General features: G+C 45.7%; 1 protein-coding gene across 2 annotated transcripts in view; it reads left to right on the plus strand.

The window, feature by feature from the left end:
- Positions 1-20,179, plus strand: part of GRM7 (glutamate metabotropic receptor 7) — a 361,134-nt gene that overhangs the window by 284,923 nt on the left and 56,032 nt on the right. The window lies entirely within an intron of this gene.

Below are 20,179 nucleotides of genomic sequence, written 5' to 3' on the forward strand. Positions count from 1 at the left end.
CACAATCCAAAAGTGTCCAGTGTCCAAAAGTGTGTGCAGAGATTCAAAATCTCCCTTATCCTCTAGTCACTTTGGTCACAGCTGTGCCATCGAGCCTGTCACATAGCGCTCAGATATCAGTGGGCCTCACACAATCCAAAAGTGTCCAGTGTCCAAAAGTGTGTGCAGAGATTCAAAATCTCCCTTATCCTCTAGTCACTTTGGTCACAGCTGTGCCATCGAGCGTGTCACATAGCGCTCAGATATTCATTGGGCCTCACACAATCCAAAAGTGTCCAGTGCCCAAAAGTGTGTGCAGAGATTCAAAATCTCCCTTATCCTCTAGTCACTTTGGTCACAGCTGTGCCATCGAGCCTGTCACATAGCGCTCAGATATTCATTGGGCCTCACACAATCCAAAAGTGTCCAGTGTCCAAAAGTGTGTGCAGAGATTCAAAATCTCCCTTATCCTCTAGTCACTTTGGTCACAGCTGTGCCATCGAGCCTGTCACATAGCGCTCAGATATTCATTGGGCCCTCACACAATCCAAAAGTGTCCAGTGTCCAAAAGTGTGTGCAGAGATTCAAAATCTCCCTTATCCTCTAGTCACTTTGGTCACAGCTGTGCCATCGAGCCTGTCACATAGCGCTCAGATATTCATTGGGCCTCACACAATCCAAAAGTGTCCAGTGTCCAAAAGTGTGTGCAGAGATTCAAAATCTCCCTTATCCTCTAGTCACTTTGGTCACAGCTGTGCCATCGAGCCTGTCACATAGCGCTCAGATATCAGTGGGCCTCACACAATCCAAAAGTGTCCAGTGTCCACAAGTGTCTGCAGAAATTCAAAATCTCCCCTGTCCTATAGACACCTTGTACCTTGTTTTACATTACTATATAGTTTGTTGGATTTTGTCTACATTTCTACCAAAAATGAGGAAGGCTGGTGGAAGAGGCCGTGGAATTGGGCGGGGGTTGGCAGCTGGTAATGATGGTGTTGGTGGTGGATCTGATGGTAGTGGCAAGAGCAAAATAGGACCGAATGCAGGAGGTGTTGAGCCTGCGTCATCGTCTGGCTACATAAGGCCTCGAACGCTTAGTTTTCTAGGAGTTGGCAAACCGCTTTTAAAGCCAGAGCATCAGGAAAAAGTTTTGTCTTATATTGCTGACTCAGCCTCCAGCTCTATCGCCTCCTCTTCTTCAGTTGTAAAAAGTAAAAGCACTGAGTCGTCATTGGAGGCTCATGTTCATGAACCACACCTTTCCTTGTGTCCTTCACCCCAACCAAGATTGAAGGATGACACAGGCCATACTACTGATTACTCCATGGAGCTGTTTTCACATACCATGCCTGGATTATCAAGTCAAATGGTGAATTATCCAGGCCAAGATGAATCTGACATGGAGTGCACTGATGCACAGCCGCTGATGGATGATTCTGCTGGTACATTCACTCAGAGCACTACATTGTCCTCGCAGTGTACAGAGCCAGATTCTGACCCTGATGAGACTCAGGTGCCCCTTCCCGCACACTATACCACCATACACGGTGACACAGAGGAAGGTGCACATGACATTGAAGAGGAGGTGATGGATGACCCAGTTGTTGACCCAGATTGGCATCCATTGGGGGAAGAGGGTGCTGCTTCCAATAGCTCAGATGAGGAGCATCCACAGCAGACATCGACATCGCAACAGCTGTTATCTGGCAGGCCCGGAGCACTCCAAAGACAGGTTCCAAACATCAAAAGAGTTGCTGGACAGCTTGTCCAGAGGGTCAAAAGATCACAGCGTGCTAGGCCGCAAAATGTCTGCCAAAGTAGGAAGAGTGCAGTGTGGCACTTTTTTGAACAAAATCCTCATGATCAGGCCAAGGTTATCTGTAAGAAGTGCGCAAAGACCTTTAGCCGAGGGAAAAATCTGAAAAATTTGAATACCAGTTGCATGCTTAGACATTTAACCAGCATGCACTTGCAAGCGTGGACACAACACCAAACCTCAAGTGCCACATGTGCAACTGATCACAACGAAGGTAGTCAGCAACGCTACATTGTTTCCCCCACTGTAAGCCCACTGGTTAGCACAGCAGCAAATGTTGAGGTGTCGTTGCAAGGCCACAGCAGTCAGGGAATCCCACTGTTATATCAACGAAAGACTGATTCTAGGCCATCAGAAAGAACACCAACTCCATCACCATCATCAACCCTCTCTCAGTCCGCCCTGTCCACCACTACTTCCACCATATGCAGCTCTCAAGTCCAGCTCACCCTCCCAGACACTATGAGTAGGTCAAGAAAGTACTCAGTCTCTCATCCGCGTACACTGGGTTTGAACGCCCACATTGCCAAACTAATCTCGTTTGAGATGATGCCCTTTCGGTTGGTGGAAAGCGCAGCTTTCCGCGAACTCATGGCCTATGCAGTACCACGCTATGACCTACCCAGTCGCCACTTCTCTCGCAAAGCCATCCCAGCCCTCCACCATCATGTGAAAGACCGCATTGTCCATGCACTCAAGCAGTCAGTGAGCGGAAAGGTGCACCTCACAACTGATGCATGGTCCAGTCGGCATGGCCAGGGCCGTTACGTGTCCATCACTGCGCACTGGGTTAATGTGGTGGATGCAGGGTCCACAGGGGACAGCGGTGGTGCGACAGTGCTGCCTAGCCCACGGTATAGGAAACAGTTGGCTGTAGGCGTTCGACCCTCCTCCTCCTCCTCCAGAAGCGAAAGCTCGTCCACAGAGCGCAGTCGTACGAGCACTCCATCTGCAGCTGCCACTGTTGCACACGATGTGTCCCCCTATCGAGCAGCTAGTGGAAAGCGTCAGCAGGCTGTGTTGCAGATGATGTGTTTGGGCGACAGACACACCGCCGAGGTGCTGGCCGAGTACTTGAAGCGACAAACTGAGTCATGGCTGGGCAGTGTACATCTTGAGGCAGGCAAGGTAGTTAGTGATAACGGCCGTAATTTTGTGGCAGCCATAGCCCTTTCAAAACTCAGCCACATACCTTGCTTGGCTCACACCTTGAACCTGGTGGTGCAGTGCTTCCTCAAAAATTATCCGGAGTTAACAGCCCTGCTCCAGAAGGTGCGAAGACTGTGCGCGCACATCCGCCGGTCGCCTGTACACTCCGTTCGTATGCAGAAGCTGCAGCGATTGCTCCACCTTCCCAACCACCGCCTCATTATCGACATTGCAACAAGGTGGAACTCCACCCTGCACATGGTGGAGCGGCTGTGCGAGCAGAGGCAGGCCATAATGCATTTGTGGGAGGATACACGGCCAGGCACTTTGAGAGCAGACATGGAGTTGACAGGTGTGCAGTGGTCGAAGCTGAAAGACCTCTGTAAAGTCCTTCAGTGTTTTGAGGAATGCACACGGCTGGTAAGCGCAGACGACGCCATCCTAAGCATGAGCATCCCACTTATGCGTCTGCTCATGCAAACTTTGACGCACCTTAAGGAGCAGGCGTCTGCAGCCAATGTTGATGAGGAGGAAGAGGAGGAGGGAATCCTTGATGACATTCAGCCATTGTCTGCTCAGGGACCTCTCCTGGACGAGGTGGAGGAAGAAGAGGAGGAGGAGGAGGATGATGATGGGGATGATTACTTAGGGGAGGAGGATGCATCTCGTGGGGCAAGTGAAAATGTTGGCGTGGCAAGGTCTGGTACAGGGTTTGTGCGTGACTGGAGGGATGTGGATTTGCCAGAAAGTGCTCTTCCACCCAGCACTCGCAGTGCATCATTGACACCGGGAACATTGGCCCACATGTCAGATTATGCCTTGCGGATCCTAAAAAGGGACCCCCGCATTGCCAAAATGATGAACGATGACGACTACTGGTTGGCCAGCATCCTGGATCCACGCTATAAAGGCAAATTACAAAACATCATGCCACAGGAGAACCTTGACCTAATATTGGCTAATAAACAAGCAACTCTGGTAAATCGGTTGCTTGAGGCATTCCCAGCACACAGCAGCGGTGATGGTTCTCACACGAGCCGTACGGGCCGGGGGCAGCTTGGCAGAGGTGTTCGTGGTGCACACAGCAGAAGTGGCGTTGGAGACAGGGGTTTCATGACAATGTTGTGGACTGATTTTTCAAATACCGCTCACACAACTGGTAATACTGCATCGATGGAAAGTGACAGGAGACAGCAGTTGTCAACTATGGTTACAAACTACTTTTCCTCCCATATCGATGTTCTCCCACACAGGTCATTCCCCTTTGACTATTGGGCCGCTAAACTGGACACCTGGCCTGAATTGGCACAATATGCCTTACAGGAGCTCGCTTGCCCAGCTGCAAGTGTGCTATCGGAAAGAGTCTTCAGTGCAGCTGGATCAATCCTGACAGAAAAAAGGACCCGTCTGTCAACCCAAAATGTGGATGATCTAACCTTCATTAAAATGAACCATGCATGGGTTTCCAAGGATTTTGTCCCACCTTCCCCTGATGACACATAGGGTGACAGAAAAATGGCTTGCTTTGGTCCACCTCTTCCTGGGACTTCACCTATTTCGCCTTTTGCATTAGCTGAATGTCCAACATCAACATATGCCACTTTCTAAAACTCCCTAACTGTGCTGCCTCCCCCCATGGCCGGGGTCACCACCTAGCGCACGACACCGTGCGAGTGCCGTTGCCCTGGTCAGGTGGGTTGGCCGACTCTTGGGTGCGGGCACTGGCACAGGGTCCCTCATAGTGCAATCAAGTGTCTCTGACGGTGGTAGTGCACACCCGCCGTCAGACACACCGCTGTACTATGAGGGGCCCAGTGCCAGTACCGACACCCACGAGTGGGCCCCCCTTGCTTGGGCAGGGCCCCAGCATTTGCAATCTTTACCTCTCCCTGCTCCTCCGCTGTGTAATCTGGGCCGTCAAATCCATACTGTGCCTAACACCGTCTGAGCCTGCCTCCTGATGTATAGACATATATTTTGAATGTGTACGCTATCCATACATGTTATCTGGGGAAACGGTACCCTTTCTAACCTTTGTGCAATCACGTGCAATCCATACTGGGCCTAACACCGTCTGAGCCTGCCTCCTGATGTATAGACATATATTTTGAATGTGTACGCTATCCACACATGTTATCCGGGGAAACGGTACCCTTTCTAACCTTTGTGCAATCACGTGCAATCCATACTGGGCCTAACACCGTCTGAGCCTGCCTCCTGAGACATATATTTTGAATGTGTACGCTATCCATACATGTTATCCGGGGAAACGGTACCCTTTCTAACCTTTGTGCAATCACTTGTGCAATCACGTGCAATCCATACCGGGCCTGACACCGTCTGAGCCTGCCTCCTGCTGTATAGACATATATTTTGAATGTGTACGCTATCCATACATGTTATCCGGGGATACGGTACCCTTTCTAACCTTTGTGCAATCACGTGCAATCCATACTGGGCCTAACACCGTCTGAGCCTGCCTCCTGATGTATAGACATATATTTTGAATGTGTACGCTATCCATACATGTTATCTGGGGATACGGTACACTTTCTAACCTTTGTGCAATCACGTGCAATCCATACTGGGCCTAACACCGTCTGAGCCTGCCTCCTGCTGTATAGACATGTATTTTGAATGTGTACGCTATCCATACATGTTATCTGGGGATACGGTACCCTTTCTAATCTTTGTGCAATCACGTGCAAGCCATACTGGGCCTAACACCGTCTGAGCCTGCCTCCTGATGTATAGACATATATTTTGAATGTGTACGCTACCCATACATGTTATCTGGGGATACGGTACCCTTTCTAATCTTTGTGCAATCACGTGCAAGCCATACTGGGCCTAACACCGTCTGAGCCTGCCTCCTGCTGTATAGACATGTATTTTGAATGTGTACGCTATCCATACATGTTATCTGGGGATACGGTACCCTTTCTAATCTTTGTGCAATCACGTGCAAGCCATACTGGGCCTAACACCGTCTGAGCCTGCCTCCTGCTGTATAGACATGTATTTTGAATGTGTACGCTATCCATACATGTTATCTGGGGATACGGTACCCTTTCTAATCTTTGTGCAATCACATGCAAGCCATACTGGGCCTAACACCGTCTGAGCCTGCCTCCTGCTGTATAGACATGTATTTTGAATGTGTACGCTATCCATACATGTTATCTGGGGATACGGTACCCTTTCTAATCTTTGTGCAATCACGTGCAAGCCATACTGGGCCTAACACCGTCTGAGCCTGCCTCCTGATGTATAGACATATATTTTGAATGTGTACGCTATCCATACATGTTATCCGGGGATACGGTACCCTTTCTCACCTTTGTGCAATCACGTGTAATCCATACTGGGCCTGAGAACGGCTGGCGAGCTGTTAAGCAAGCTACAGCACCTGTGGTTTGCACACGTAAGTTTTTCATTTTTTCAGGAATGACGGTTAGGCCTAATTCCAGAACTGCGGTTGACCTGCACTTACTGGGAAATCATTGTTCGCGGGTAATAATTGTAATCAGTGATCCCCATCACTAACGTTGTTCAGCGGGTTATCTGCACCTGTAAGCGACAAACGCTGGCCTTTTCAGTGTAGCGCACATGCAGCCACGGACATGTAAGGGCATGACACACCAGTTATTGGTCAATCTCATGTGCCAGAGCCTCACGTGTCCCTCTAGTAAGCCGGACTCGGACCGCGGGGCATGACGGAGTCTCGTTCGTTAACGGAATTAAGCTTGCAATGTGTGCATCTGTTCTGTAGCTGGCATGGTTGAGGTTTCCCAGGTGGAGTCGAATTTAACCGTAGGCTCCACTCCTGGTGGTGCCCTTCTGGACATTCCTTTAAGGTTCAGCTTTGCAACCATACTGCCCACGTAAAACAAACACTTTGCCTTCATTAACGCTGTTTGGAGGGTCATGACTCGTGGGAATAACGCCGCCCAATCAGTTAACCTGCTAGAGAGATCCTTCGTTGCTCCCAAGCATGACATCACACTCCCTAGGAGGAAGGTAATGCCACTGTGGCGACCGTACTCCTGGGGGCGACACAAGTGCACTGATGCCCAGCCACTGCTCGATGAATCTGCTGGTACATTGACCCAGACCACTACATTCCCCTCGCACGCTACACGGCCTGAATCTGACCCTGATGAAACTCAGGTTACCCTTCCCATATACAGTTCCATCTTACACGGTGACAAAGAGGAAGCTGCAGATGAAAGTGCAGGTTCGGCCCACCCGCCATCAGACACACCACCGTACTATCAGGGGCCCTGTGCCAGTGCCGTCGCCAACGAGTGGGCCCCCCCTGCTTGCTCAGGATCACAGCAATTGCAAAGTTGAAATACTGTGCAGTGAGATGGAAGATGGGGATGACGAGGAGTCTAGACTAGTACAGGGATTCCCTAGCGAGGAGACTTATTTGATTGTTTTCAATGTTGGGACAGCAATTTTTGGGGAGCACTATACTCTGGAGAATGATAGATGGGGCCCACCATACACTGGAACATTCCAAAGGTGGACATCAGACACTGGAGCAGCATTTACAGGGCCCATTATACACTAGAGCATTAGAAATGGGGCCCATTATGTTTGGAGCATTATTTGGGCCCATAAGACAGTGGAGCTTCATCCATGGGGACCAACATATACTGTAGCATTATGTGGAGCTCATCATATACTGTTTCAAACATTATATGGGACCAATGATTCTGTATGGAGAAATAGATGGGCCTCGTCATGAGATGTAAAAAGTGAGGTATTTTTCATTGTACTATACCGCTATTTCTCTGCCGTATCGGAGCATGATGAGTTGTGGTATGTGTTAAAGGGGCGCTCTTTCGCCCAGGGCACATGAAAACCTGCAGCCAGCCCTCCCCCCCCCACAACTTTAGCCAAATAACCCCCATTTTTCAGTGCGTAACTTGTATTATGAAGTTAATTAAGGTTGACAAGCTTAAGTAAGAAGAATTGATGCTTTTGGCATTCAAATGGGCACTGTAGGTGTGTTTCCTGTCCTCCTCTCACTGCCGACTTTTATTCCCCATTGACTTACATTGGGTTTCGTGTTTCGGGACGACCCCGACTTTTCCCTATAATCGGACGATCTTGCTCGACCCGACTTTTGGAAAAGTCGGGTTTCACGAAACGAAACTCGACCCTAAAAAAACAAAAGTCGCTCAACTCTAGTCAGGAACATACAACTTTCCACTGGGACAACGCTCAGGTTTGTCCTCCTGGAACTCTTCCAGAGCATGTCTCAAATCGGTCGAGATGGCAGAAAGAACTACCCCTTCGCCTAAGATGGTAGCAGGCTTGGTCACCACAGGAGAATCAGCAAAGAAGCTCCGAGAGAGGGCGTCTGCCTTGACATTCTTAGTGCCAGGAAGAAAAGAGACCACAAAATCAAAACGTGTAAAAAACAAGGCCCACCTAGCCTGTCTAGGATTCAAGCACTTGGCCGACTCCAGGTAAATCAAATTCTTGTGGTCAGTGAGGACCACGACTTGATGTTTAGCTCTCTCCAACCAATGTCTCCACTCCTCAAATGCCCATTTCATGGCCAACAGGTCCCGATTCCCCACATCATAGTTACGTTCAGATGGAGAGAACTTTCGGGAAAAGAAAGCACAGGGATTCATTTTGGATGTTACAGGATCCTTTTGGGACAAAACAGCTCCTGCACCAATCTCAGAAGCGTCCACCTCTACCTGGAACGGGAGTGAGACATCAGGTTGCCACAAAACCGGGGCAGAAGTGAATCTTCGCTTCAGCTCCTGAAAGGAAGAAACAGCCTCCGGAGACCAATTCAGCACATCAGCACCCTTTTTAGTCAGATCAGTCAATGGCTTGGCAATACTAGAAAATTTTGCTATAAATTTCCGAAAAAAATTAGCAAAACCCAAAAACTTCTGGAGGGCCTTCAAAGAAGTGGGCTGAACCCAATCATAAATGGCCTGTACCTTGGCCGGGTCCATTTCAATAGTTGACGGAGACAAAATAAATCCAAAAAATGAAATCCTCTGTACCCCAAAAAGGCATTTCGATCCTTTGACATACAGGGAATTCTCCCTCAAGATCCAGAACACAGTCCGAACATGTTCCACATGAGAATCCCAATCCTTGGAGAAGATCAAAATATCGTCCAGATAAATAATCAAAAATGTATCCACAAAGTCTCGGAAAATGTCGTTCATGAAGCACTGGAAGACAGAAGGGGCATTAGTGAGCCCAAAAGGCATCACCAGGTACTCAAAATGTCCCTCCAGAGTATTAAACACCGTCTTCCATTCATCCCCATGCTTAATGCGGATAAGATTATACGCCCCCCTGAGGTAAAGCTTGGTAAACCAGCAAGCACCTTTAACTCTGGAGAATAGATCCGAAATCAGGGGTAAACGATACTGATATTTAATAGTAATTTTGTTGAGGGCACGATAATCAATACAAGGCCTTAATGAACCATCCTTTTTGGCCACGAAAAAAAACCCGGCACCTAAGGGTGAAGAGGATGGTCTAATATGACCCTTCTCCAACGCCTCTTTAATATAGGATCGCATAGCCTCGTGCTCGGGTACAGATAAATTGAAGAGCCGACCCTTGGGAAATTTACACCCCGGGCTCAGTTCAATTGCACAGTCATAACTCCTATGAGGAGGCAGAGACGCAGACTCATTCTCACTAAATACATCATAAAAGTCAGCTAAATAGTCAGGAACATCATGCGACTGAGGAGAGGTGGAAAAAACCGGAGCCTCACTAAAGGCACACCGACAACCCCAACTCACCACAGACACAGATTTCCAATCCAAAACTGGATTATGAATTTGCAACCAGGGAAACCCCAGAACAATGGTATCATGCAGATTATGCAGCACCAAAATTCTGCAATTTTCTTGATGGTCTGGGGCGACCCGCATTACCACCTGGGTCCAAAACTGAGGTTTATTTTTCGCCAAAGGAGTAGCATCAATCCCCCTCAAAGGGATAGGCGTCCGCAGAGGTGTCATCGGAAATCCACAATGTTTAGCAAAATCCAAGTCCATTAGATTCAGGGCTGCTCCCGAATCCACAAAAGCCTTGGCGGAAAATGTGGACAGGGAGCAGATCAGAGTAATTGCCAGATGAAACTTGGGTTGAACACCACAGAAAACGTGTGTGCAAAACGTTTCTCTCGTTTAGGACAGACAGAAATAATATGCGAGGCATCTCCACAAAAAAAAAAACACAGCTTATTACGCCTTCTGAACTCCTGACGCTGCTCCCTGGACAAAACTCTATCACACTGCATAGGTTCAGACACTTGTTCAACAGGTGGCAACACCTCTCGTGCAGTCATGCGTTCATGTAAACGCCGATCAACCTGAATGGCTAATGACATAGAATCGTCAAGACCAGAGGGAACAGGAAATCCCACCATAGTATCTTTTACGGCTTCTGACAAACCCTTCCGAAAGAGAGCTGCCAAGGCATTATCATTCCAGGTAGTAAGGACCGCCCACTTTCAGAATTTTTGACAGTACAATTCTGCAGAATCTCGACCCTGGCTCAATGCCAACAGGGTCTTTTCAGCCTGATCAATAGAATTAGGTTCGTCATACAACAACCCCAAGGCTTGAAAAAATGCGTTTACATTAGTCAGAATAGGATCATCTGGTTTCAAAGAAAACGCCCAATCCTGGGGATCGCCACGCAGCAAAGAGATGACAATTTTAACCTGCTGCGCGGAGCTTCCTGACGAGTTAGGCTTCAAGGCAAAAAATAATTTACAATTATTTTTGAAATTCAAAAATTTAGACCGATCCCCAAAAAACACATCAGGAGTAGGGATCTTTGGTTCAGCAGCATGTGAATGAGCAAGGTAGGCAGAAATTCCCCGCACTTCCGCAGCGAGCTGCTCCACACGATCAGACAATTGCTTTATCTCCATTGAGAGAAAAAAAAATTCCCCCTACGGCCTCAGAGATATAGAGGGAAAAAATATACACACTTTTTTTTTTTTAACAATTCTTTCCTGCTATTGAGTACCCTAGGATCTGCGGTATGGCGGGTGATTCTGTTATGAATGAGTCACTGTAGGAGGCAAAAACAGAAATACTAGCTAAGTCCAGAAAACCAGAGAAGTTGGCAGCTATCGGATTGCAGACCCTTGAACCTAACAACAACATCTAGCAGTAGCCGTGGGGGGTTCCTACGGTGCCCTAGACCCCTTGATCACAGCCGGAGAACTACATAGCCTAAAGACAGAAAGGGAAATCTAAACTGCCCCAGGGCAGACCCCAAAGCAATAGGCAGCCCCCAACATATAATGACGGTGAAGCAAGATGAAAAAACACTAACACAGATAGAAAGATAGGCAGAGCAAATGATGGGGTCCAAGCTAACTAAATAGGACAGAATAGAAAAGCTGCTGTCTGCAATCCGCCAAAACCCTCTCAAAAACAAGAGCCAACAGACTGATAGGGAAAAAAGCCCTGAAGACGCTAGGCTTCAAAAAGACTATATCAGTACTCAGGTATTATCTGAAGACAGAGCAAAAAGGAATTCAGCTCACCCAGCTGGGAAAGGAAGAAATCCAGAAAAACAAGGCAAAACAAAACCAAAACACAAATGCAAAAAGTAGAGCAGAAAACTTAGCTTTTGAGGAGCAGGAATCAGACTGGTCTCCAAGAATCCCTCAGAGTAATCACCCGCAAGGCAGAAGGGCGTCGGCTGCCTTATATCCAGTCAGCAATTCCAGTCACCCAGTCATCATCATTCTGCTCAGGTGCTTTGTAATCAGCCTCACTACCTTCCTTCACCAGAAGAGGGAGTTCATCAGACCTCAATGGTGAAGGGGAAAATGAACTCACAACAGATAATAGATAGATGATAAATTATAGATAGATGATAAATAAGAGATTATCTATCTATTTATCTATTATCTATCATCTATCTATATCTATTATCTATTGATAATAGATAATAATAGATAGATGATAGATAATAGATAGATGACAGATAACTGATAAAAAAATAAGAGAGCTGTTACACACGTGGTTGTGGAACCACTGTGCCACGGTCTGGGGAGAGCCTGGATCGGCGTAACTAAGCGACCACCTGACTCTTCATTAGAGCCCCCGATGGTGGGGTTAGGCTTGGCTCTAGCAAAGAGTCAGGTGGGATAAAGACTGGCATAGGAACACAGGATTGCCACAGGTATGGGATCACAGGTGGGACGTCCACAGGACGGGAACACCGGTGAGATGATCACAGGTACGGGATTACAGATGAGATGGCCACAGGTATGGGATCACAGGTGAGATGGCCTCAGGCATGGGATCACAGGTGAGACGGCCTCGGGTATGGGATCACAGGTGCAGGATCAGATTGGGCAGGTGAGGTTAGCAGCACAGGTGCGGATCAGATGGATCAGGACTAGACAGAGGCAGGGCAAATTTGGGTATGGCTTGAGCAGGACAGACTAGAACAGTGGTAAACAGGGTGGACAGGGTCAGAGAGCACAGGTATGTCGACCTAACAACTAGCTAGCATATAATACACTGAATAACTAAACTAGCCAAGGCACCTCCCAATAGGGGAGGGTGCCTTATATACCAAATGTCTCCCAGCCATTCGCTGGGACATTTTAGCAACATGCGCACTGGCCGTTTAAGTGATCAGGAGCGCGAGTGCCCTAAGCACGCTCCCAGGAGACCTGCGTACCATGAGCAAGTCCTGGGAGAGCGCAGACACTGAGAAGGGTGTACAGGTGAGTGCATAAGCTGGCATCCCTGCAGGGGGAAGGAACAGTACATGTGCAGGGGCGCTGGCACTGCTGTAACAACAGCACTCATCCGATTTATATGCTCATGTGAACGAGGCCTTATTAGCAGTCATTGACCAAACACTGAAGAAAACCAGATAAAAAACTCTGATCAACACCAGTCCGTGTTTTTACATAGGAGAAGCATTCCTGACGTCTGAATGAGACCTAAATTCCATCGTACGCCCCATCGGTGATCCAGGCTTTAGAGCCGCCCGTCCCACGCTCCTTGTTACCTGTCCCTTGGGATATTAGACCTGAGGACGCGGCGAGGCGTGGATCCGGCATCTGCTGAACGTGGGATCAGATTTTTACACCTGATCTAATTTAAACCTCCTTAGCTGGAATAAAAGCCGAAATGAAATTCATCTCCTCGCCTCCTCCTCCTGGAGATGTGAAGGTGGGAAATCACGCTAGACTATTTTTACCTGCTCCTGATCTGTCACCGTACTGACAGCACAGCTCCTCGCCGCCGCCGCCGCTCTCCGTCTTCATATTCAGCAGCTGGGTTATCAGCCCACATTACAATTATTCCACGGGGTCAGAGGCTTCTTCTCACTGTTCCTGGAAGGCAGGACGGAGGGTGCAGGGTGTAAATGACTGATTAGGGCCCCTTTAAGAAAAAAAAATTCTCATAAATATAAATCCATGAGTCATCCACTTCTGGAAGATATAATAAATCCGATCATATGTAGCCAGGAAAGATGGATGAGTTCCAACACAGGGAGGACATATCATTGGTGCACAGGAGGTCAGGGGGCCACTGCGGCCTCCAAAGCAGCTGGAATTGTGCGTTACAAGGAGCTTTTGGGCTGCAAAGGGCCCATATATTGTTCTTGCACAGGGGCCCATTCTGTCTGTGACCTCCCCTGGTCCAATTTGCAAGACTCCACAATTTGGAACTGTGTCATTACATGTTGATACATTCACACTCCATTACTTACAAATAATAATAAGTGCAATATTTCTTACAATGACACTTAAGATGATGAGAATTACGGTCATAATAATCTCTAAGTTTCTATAATTAAAAAAAAAAATCAGGTGCATTCATATTTCTTTTGGTGGGGGGGGGGGGGGGATAATCCAGGAGATTCTGCAGGGCTGGTGGTGACGTGTTTGTATTCCTGTTTATCAGCCGGGCAATATCTACACTGTCTTGTTAACCATCCAAGTGGTCGGTCCTTCATTTGTGTAATACCACATTTGTCCTGTAGTGGGCACCGCACGTCTGACCCTGGTCATTGGGGCTGAGATATGGGACTTAATGCACCATCCCTTTAAGAGAAGGATCTTGAGTTGCACAATATTTTGTTTTTTTAGGATATTCACACTTCATGTTGTGTTTTTAGGACATGGGGGAGGAGAGGAGAGAAGAGGGGAAGTGGGACCCCGGTGGGTTACACAGCACGAAGTGTGATCAAAGCTTTACCCAGATCAAAAGATGCGCAGCCAGTGCAGAGCTATGGGGGTCTCCCCGCTGACGGCATACACATCCCCTACCGCAGTGATGGGGGCTCATAGATGCATCTACGCCACAACCACAGACTACAAATAGATGGCGGAAGAGCAGGAACAGCTATAGGGAGCAGGAGGACTGTATATGGAGACATATATGTACAGAGAGGACATATAGAGGATATACAGTATAGAGGATATATGGAGGATATATAGAGGATATATGGAGGATATATGGAGGATATATGGAGGATATATGGAGGATATATGGAGGATATATGGAGGATATATAGGGAATATATGGAGAGGACATATAGAGGATATATCATGGAGGATATATAAAGGATATATGGAGAGGACAAAGAGAATATATGGAGGATATATGGAGAGGACAAAGAGAATATATGGAGGATATATGGAGAGGACATATAGAGAATATATAGAGGATATGTGAAGAGGACATATAGAGGATATATGGAGAGGACATATAGAGGATATATAGAGGATATATGGAGAGGACATATAGAGGATATATAGAGGATATATGGAGAGGACATATAGAGGATATATAGGGGATATCTGGAGAGGACATATAGAGGATATATCATGGAGGATATATAAAGGATATATGGAGAGGACAAAGAGAATATATGGAGGATATATGGAGAGGACATATAGAGGATATATAGGGGATATGTGGAGAGGACATATAGAGGATATATGGAGGATATATAGGGGATATATGGAGGATATATGGAGAGGACATATAGAGGATATATGGAGAGGACATATAGAGGATATATGGAGTGGACATATAGAGAATATATAGAGGATATGTGAAGAGGACATATAGAGCATATATGGAGAGGACATATAGAGGATATATGGAGGATATATAGGGGATATATGGAGAGGACACAGAATATATGGAGGATATATAGAGAATATATGGAGGATATGTGGAGTGGACACATGGAGAAGATGTATAATGAAGTATGTCAGGAGAGGACATATAGAGAACTTTTCTATATATTATGTGCTCATAATTCTCTACCATCTTCACTATCTCTGCCGGCTGTCAGTGACGGAAACATTTTTCTTAGCAGGTCTTATCATATCCAAGTAAGGGCACAACTACAGGGGGACTAGAAGTGGCGGAGGCCTGAAGACCCCTCTGCTGCCAGTGCTATAAATGGCCCATGGTGGACAGGGGTCTTGTAACAAGGAGGATTGGTGGCACCTCAGGGCTCCATACAGGCAAACCCATCCATTGTAGCAATATTCATTTATTGGTAACATTGATCCAAGTGAGTAATGATCCCATTCACTTACAGCAAGCTGAGATCTTACCATTAGGACTGATCAATGTCTTATGTCTGTTGATAACTGCGGCCGGGTATCGTGTGGCCGCTCTCGGTCTTCATGGAACATTGATAATAAATCTGATGTGAACGGCGCCCATTCCCTCATCAGTTCTGGAGACTCGGGCTCCTCTAATTAAACGTAGATCGGCTTTCATAACTTCCCCTTGATGCAATCCAACCCAACTGCAGAAAAGCTCCGTCAAGAGGATCCATTCAGCCAAATAAGTGGCAGAAAATAATTTGTCTCTATTTCACTTAATTAATAATCCAATTAGATCGGACGAGAGACGCAACTGAGCGAATCCAGCTGGTGAGATAATGTAGCTGCGAACGACGAGACGGGAAAGTAACGAACGACGTGGAGACTGCGAGAGGACAAGGCGATGTCATGGGGGAGAACGTGTCCGCAGACACAATGCAGGGTATCAGTGGCCAGTGGGAGGCTGGGGGTTGTAGTGATTTCTCCTGGAGCTACACCATGGCCTTGGCTCTGACACGTGGGGTGCTCTATGTCGCTGCGCCATCGCACGGTGACACTGCGACAAGCCAGCCACAAGACGTTGGAGCCAGTTGGAATTTTCGTGGCTTCTTTGAATGGTGGCATGTGACTTGTGTCACCATCAATGTCGTGTCGCCCCTGCCGTATATTTATTGCCCCTGGCTGGATGAAGCGTGGCACAGCACCCATGGAAATCAATAAATATCAACGGGCACCAGGGGTCTTTGTCTCTAGCAAGAGGGCCACAAGCAAACAGCGGCTTCTACGAGTTATGTGTGATCTGTTATGAGCTCATTTTCTGCTCCACCAGTTGAGAGTTCTCCTTCCGTTCTCCCTCTGGTGGTGACAGGAGGTAGTGAGGTTGGTTTAAGTGGTAGTGATCTGCCACCTGATGAGAAGGATAACGATTGGATCTCTGGAGTATCAGACTGAATATAAGACAGCCGACACCCTATCCTAGTGCTGGTGATTCAGTGTGCTTCTCAGGTCTTGGACTTCAGCTCTCTTCCAGTCTTCTTAAGTTAAGTTTGTTTTTTGCTAATGTTCACACTTGCGCTTGTTGGTCAATTCAGTTTCTTGTGTGGTCAGCTTGCCCCAGCTGGGGTTGTGCTGAACTTCCACTGCTATTTATCTGTATTTGCCAATTTGCCTTTTTGTCCCTTATTAGATTGGCCTCTTTTTGCTCTGTTTCAGAATATTTCAGAGTGCTGATATAGTGGGAGAAGTCTAGTGACTTCAGGGTTAATTTTGCTATCAGACGTGTTGGACATTATTTTTGGTAGGGTGTCTTTTCCTTTGGGGTCTGCTCTGGGGCAGTAAGTTTTCCCTTTTCTTGCTTTAGGTTTATATAGTCCTCCGGCGGTGACGAGGCGTCTAGGAACAACGTAGGCACGCTCCACTGCTACTGTTAGTTGTGTGGTTAAGATCAGGGATCTGCAATCTGCATAGTGACCAACCTCTCTGGTTTTCTGGGACTTAGCTTTTTGTTGTTCCTCCTCGGTGACCCATTCATAACAGTGATCTAACAAGGAAAATAAAAAGTCTGCAACATTTCTTACTATCTGGTCTAAAAGTAAGTGACCCCTTCCAGTCTTGGACGATCATTGCTGGTTGTGCTCGGTTTGATGTTAGAGTCCACGAGGCTTCACAGATACAACAGTGGATTTTTGGACAGCCCTCCATTAGAAGGGATGAAGCGACATCCAACGGGGTCTTCACTACGAGTCAATAAAGGCAATGGACGTGCATCGACCCCCCCACTAGGTATTGTGCATTCAACAGTGGGAACGTGTGTGACTACTCCCATCATTGCAACAAACAATCCTCATCCGAGACCGAGGGAAGGAGAAAGATGGAGATATCCAATATGGACAACTAGAGACAAAATGTGAAGATCCCGGCCCAATACACAATGGTACATGTATTTTGTGGGGACAAGGATGATATTTTTCTCCAGTTCATTTTCCCCATAGGATTATTTTATTTATTTATTTTTTTAAGAAAAAGCCATTTCCGACATCAGTTTAGAAGTTCCCATCACACATCCTGGAAAACGGCAGTAAGCGTCCTAAGGGTGTGTGCACACGCTGCGGATTGGGGTGAGGATTTTGTAAAATCCGCAGGTGAAACCGCAGGTCAAAATACCTGCGGTTTTACTTGTGGATTGCTCTGCGGTTTTGCCCTGCGGTTTTTCATCTCCTCAATGGAGAAGATGTCAAACCGCAGCGGAATCCGCAGAAAGCATTGGCATGTCAATTCTTTCTGCGGATTGAAAACCGCAGATAATCCGCGTGGAAAATTCCGCACCGTCTGCATTGCGGTTTTTGATTCCCATAGGGAATCATGGTACTGTACACCGCAGCAAAATCCGCAGCGTGTGCACACAGCCTTAAATTGGAGGACTCCTAACCCAAAGCAAGGCAGAGGACTGCGCGTCACAACCGCGAGAACAGAAACATTAAGTTGCATTAAATTCACCATCAGCCCCACGGTGATTTTATGGTGAGATAATAAAACTTTATATCTGAAGCGAATGCAGACCAAGAAAACAACGTATATTACCGACACGGTGGACACGGATGTAATACATTCATGCTATAGAAAAATGGTGGAGACTGGTAGTGATAAGAACAGAGGGAGGAAAGTTACAGGACTTACGGTATATAAAAAACGAAAATCCCTGAAGTCAGGAGCAGAATATAGAAGAATGCGTTATATTTACACTCATTAATACTTTTTATAAAAATGACAGAAAAAAAGATATTGTGTTCAGAACATGAAATGCCTGTGAGTGAATGCTTAGATCCAGAGGCGTAGCAAGGGGTTACATCACCTAAATGGCTGCAACTATGGACCTCTATACAACAAATAACCAGAAAAATGAGCTGAAAATAACTAAAGCAGCATAAATCTTCTGTATTACTGCCCCCTATGTACAAGAATATAACTACTATAATACTGCCCCCTATGTACAAGAATATAACTGCTATAATACTGCCCCCTATGTACAAGAATATAACTACTATAATACTGCTCCTATGTACAAGAATATAACTACTATAATACTGCTCCTATGTACAAGAATATAACTACTATAATACTGCTCCTATGTACAAGAATATAACTACTATAATACTGCCCCCTATGTACAAGAATATAACTACTATAATACTGCCCCCTATGTACAAGAATATAACTACTATAATACTGCTCCTATGTACAAGAATATAACTACTATAATACTGCTCCCTATGTACAAGAATATATCTACTATAATACTGCTCCTATGTACAAGAATATAACTACTATAATACTGCCCTTATGTACAAGAATATAACTACTATAATACTGCCCCCTATGTACAAGAATATAACTACTATAATACTGCCCCCTATGTACAAGAATATAACTACTATAATACTGCCCCAATGTACAAGAATATAACTACTATAATACTGCCCCCTATGTACAAGAATATAACTACTATAATACTGCTCCTATGTACAAGAATATAACTACTATAATACTGCCCCCTATATACAAGAATATAACTACTATAATACTGCTCCTATGTACAAGAATATAACTACTATAATACTGCCCCTATGTACAAGAATATAACTACTATTATACTGCCCCTATGTACAAGAATATAACTACTATTATACTGCCCTTATGTACAAGAATATAACTACTATAATACTGCCCCCTATGTACAAGAATATAACTACTATAATACTGCCCCCTATGTACAAGAATATAACTACTATTTTACTGCCCCTATGTACAAGAATATAACTACTATTATACTGCTCCTATATACAGGAATATAACTACTATAATACTGCTCCTATGTACAAGAATATAACTACTATAATACTGCCCCCTATATACAAGAATATAACTACTATAATACTGCTCCTATGTACAAGAATATAACTACTATAATACTGCCCCCTATGTACAAGAATATAACTACTATAATACTGCTCCTATGTACAAGAATATAACTACTATAATACTGCCCCTATGTACAAGAATATAACTACTATAATACTGCCCCCTATGTACAAGAATATAACTACTATTATACTGCCCCTATGTACAAGAATATAACTACTATAATACTGCTCCTATATACAAGAATATAACTACTATAATACTGCTCCTATGTACAAGAATATAACTACTATAATACTGCCCCCTATGTACAAGACTATAACTACTATAACACTGCCCCTATGTACGAGAATATAACTACTATAATACTGCCCCCTATGTACAAGAATATAACTACTATAATACTGCCCCCTATGTACAAAACTATAACTACTATAACACTGCCCCTATGTACGAGAATATAACTACTATAATACTGCCCCCTATGTACAAGAATATAACTACTATAATACTGCCCCCTATGTACAAAACTATAACTACTATAACACTGCCCCTATGTACAAGAATATAACTACTATAATACTGCCCCCTATGTACAAAACTATAACTACTATAATACTGCCCCTATGTACGAGAATATAACTACTATAATACTGCCCCCTATGTACACACTATAACTGCTGTCATGAGTAGACTTTCTC

This window comes from Dendrobates tinctorius, unplaced genomic scaffold (genome assembly GCF_039654945.1).
Source record: "Dendrobates tinctorius isolate UK_male_01 unplaced genomic scaffold, ASM3965494v1 ptg000455l, whole genome shotgun sequence".
Lineage (NCBI taxonomy): Eukaryota > Metazoa > Chordata > Amphibia > Anura > Dendrobatidae > Dendrobates > Dendrobates tinctorius.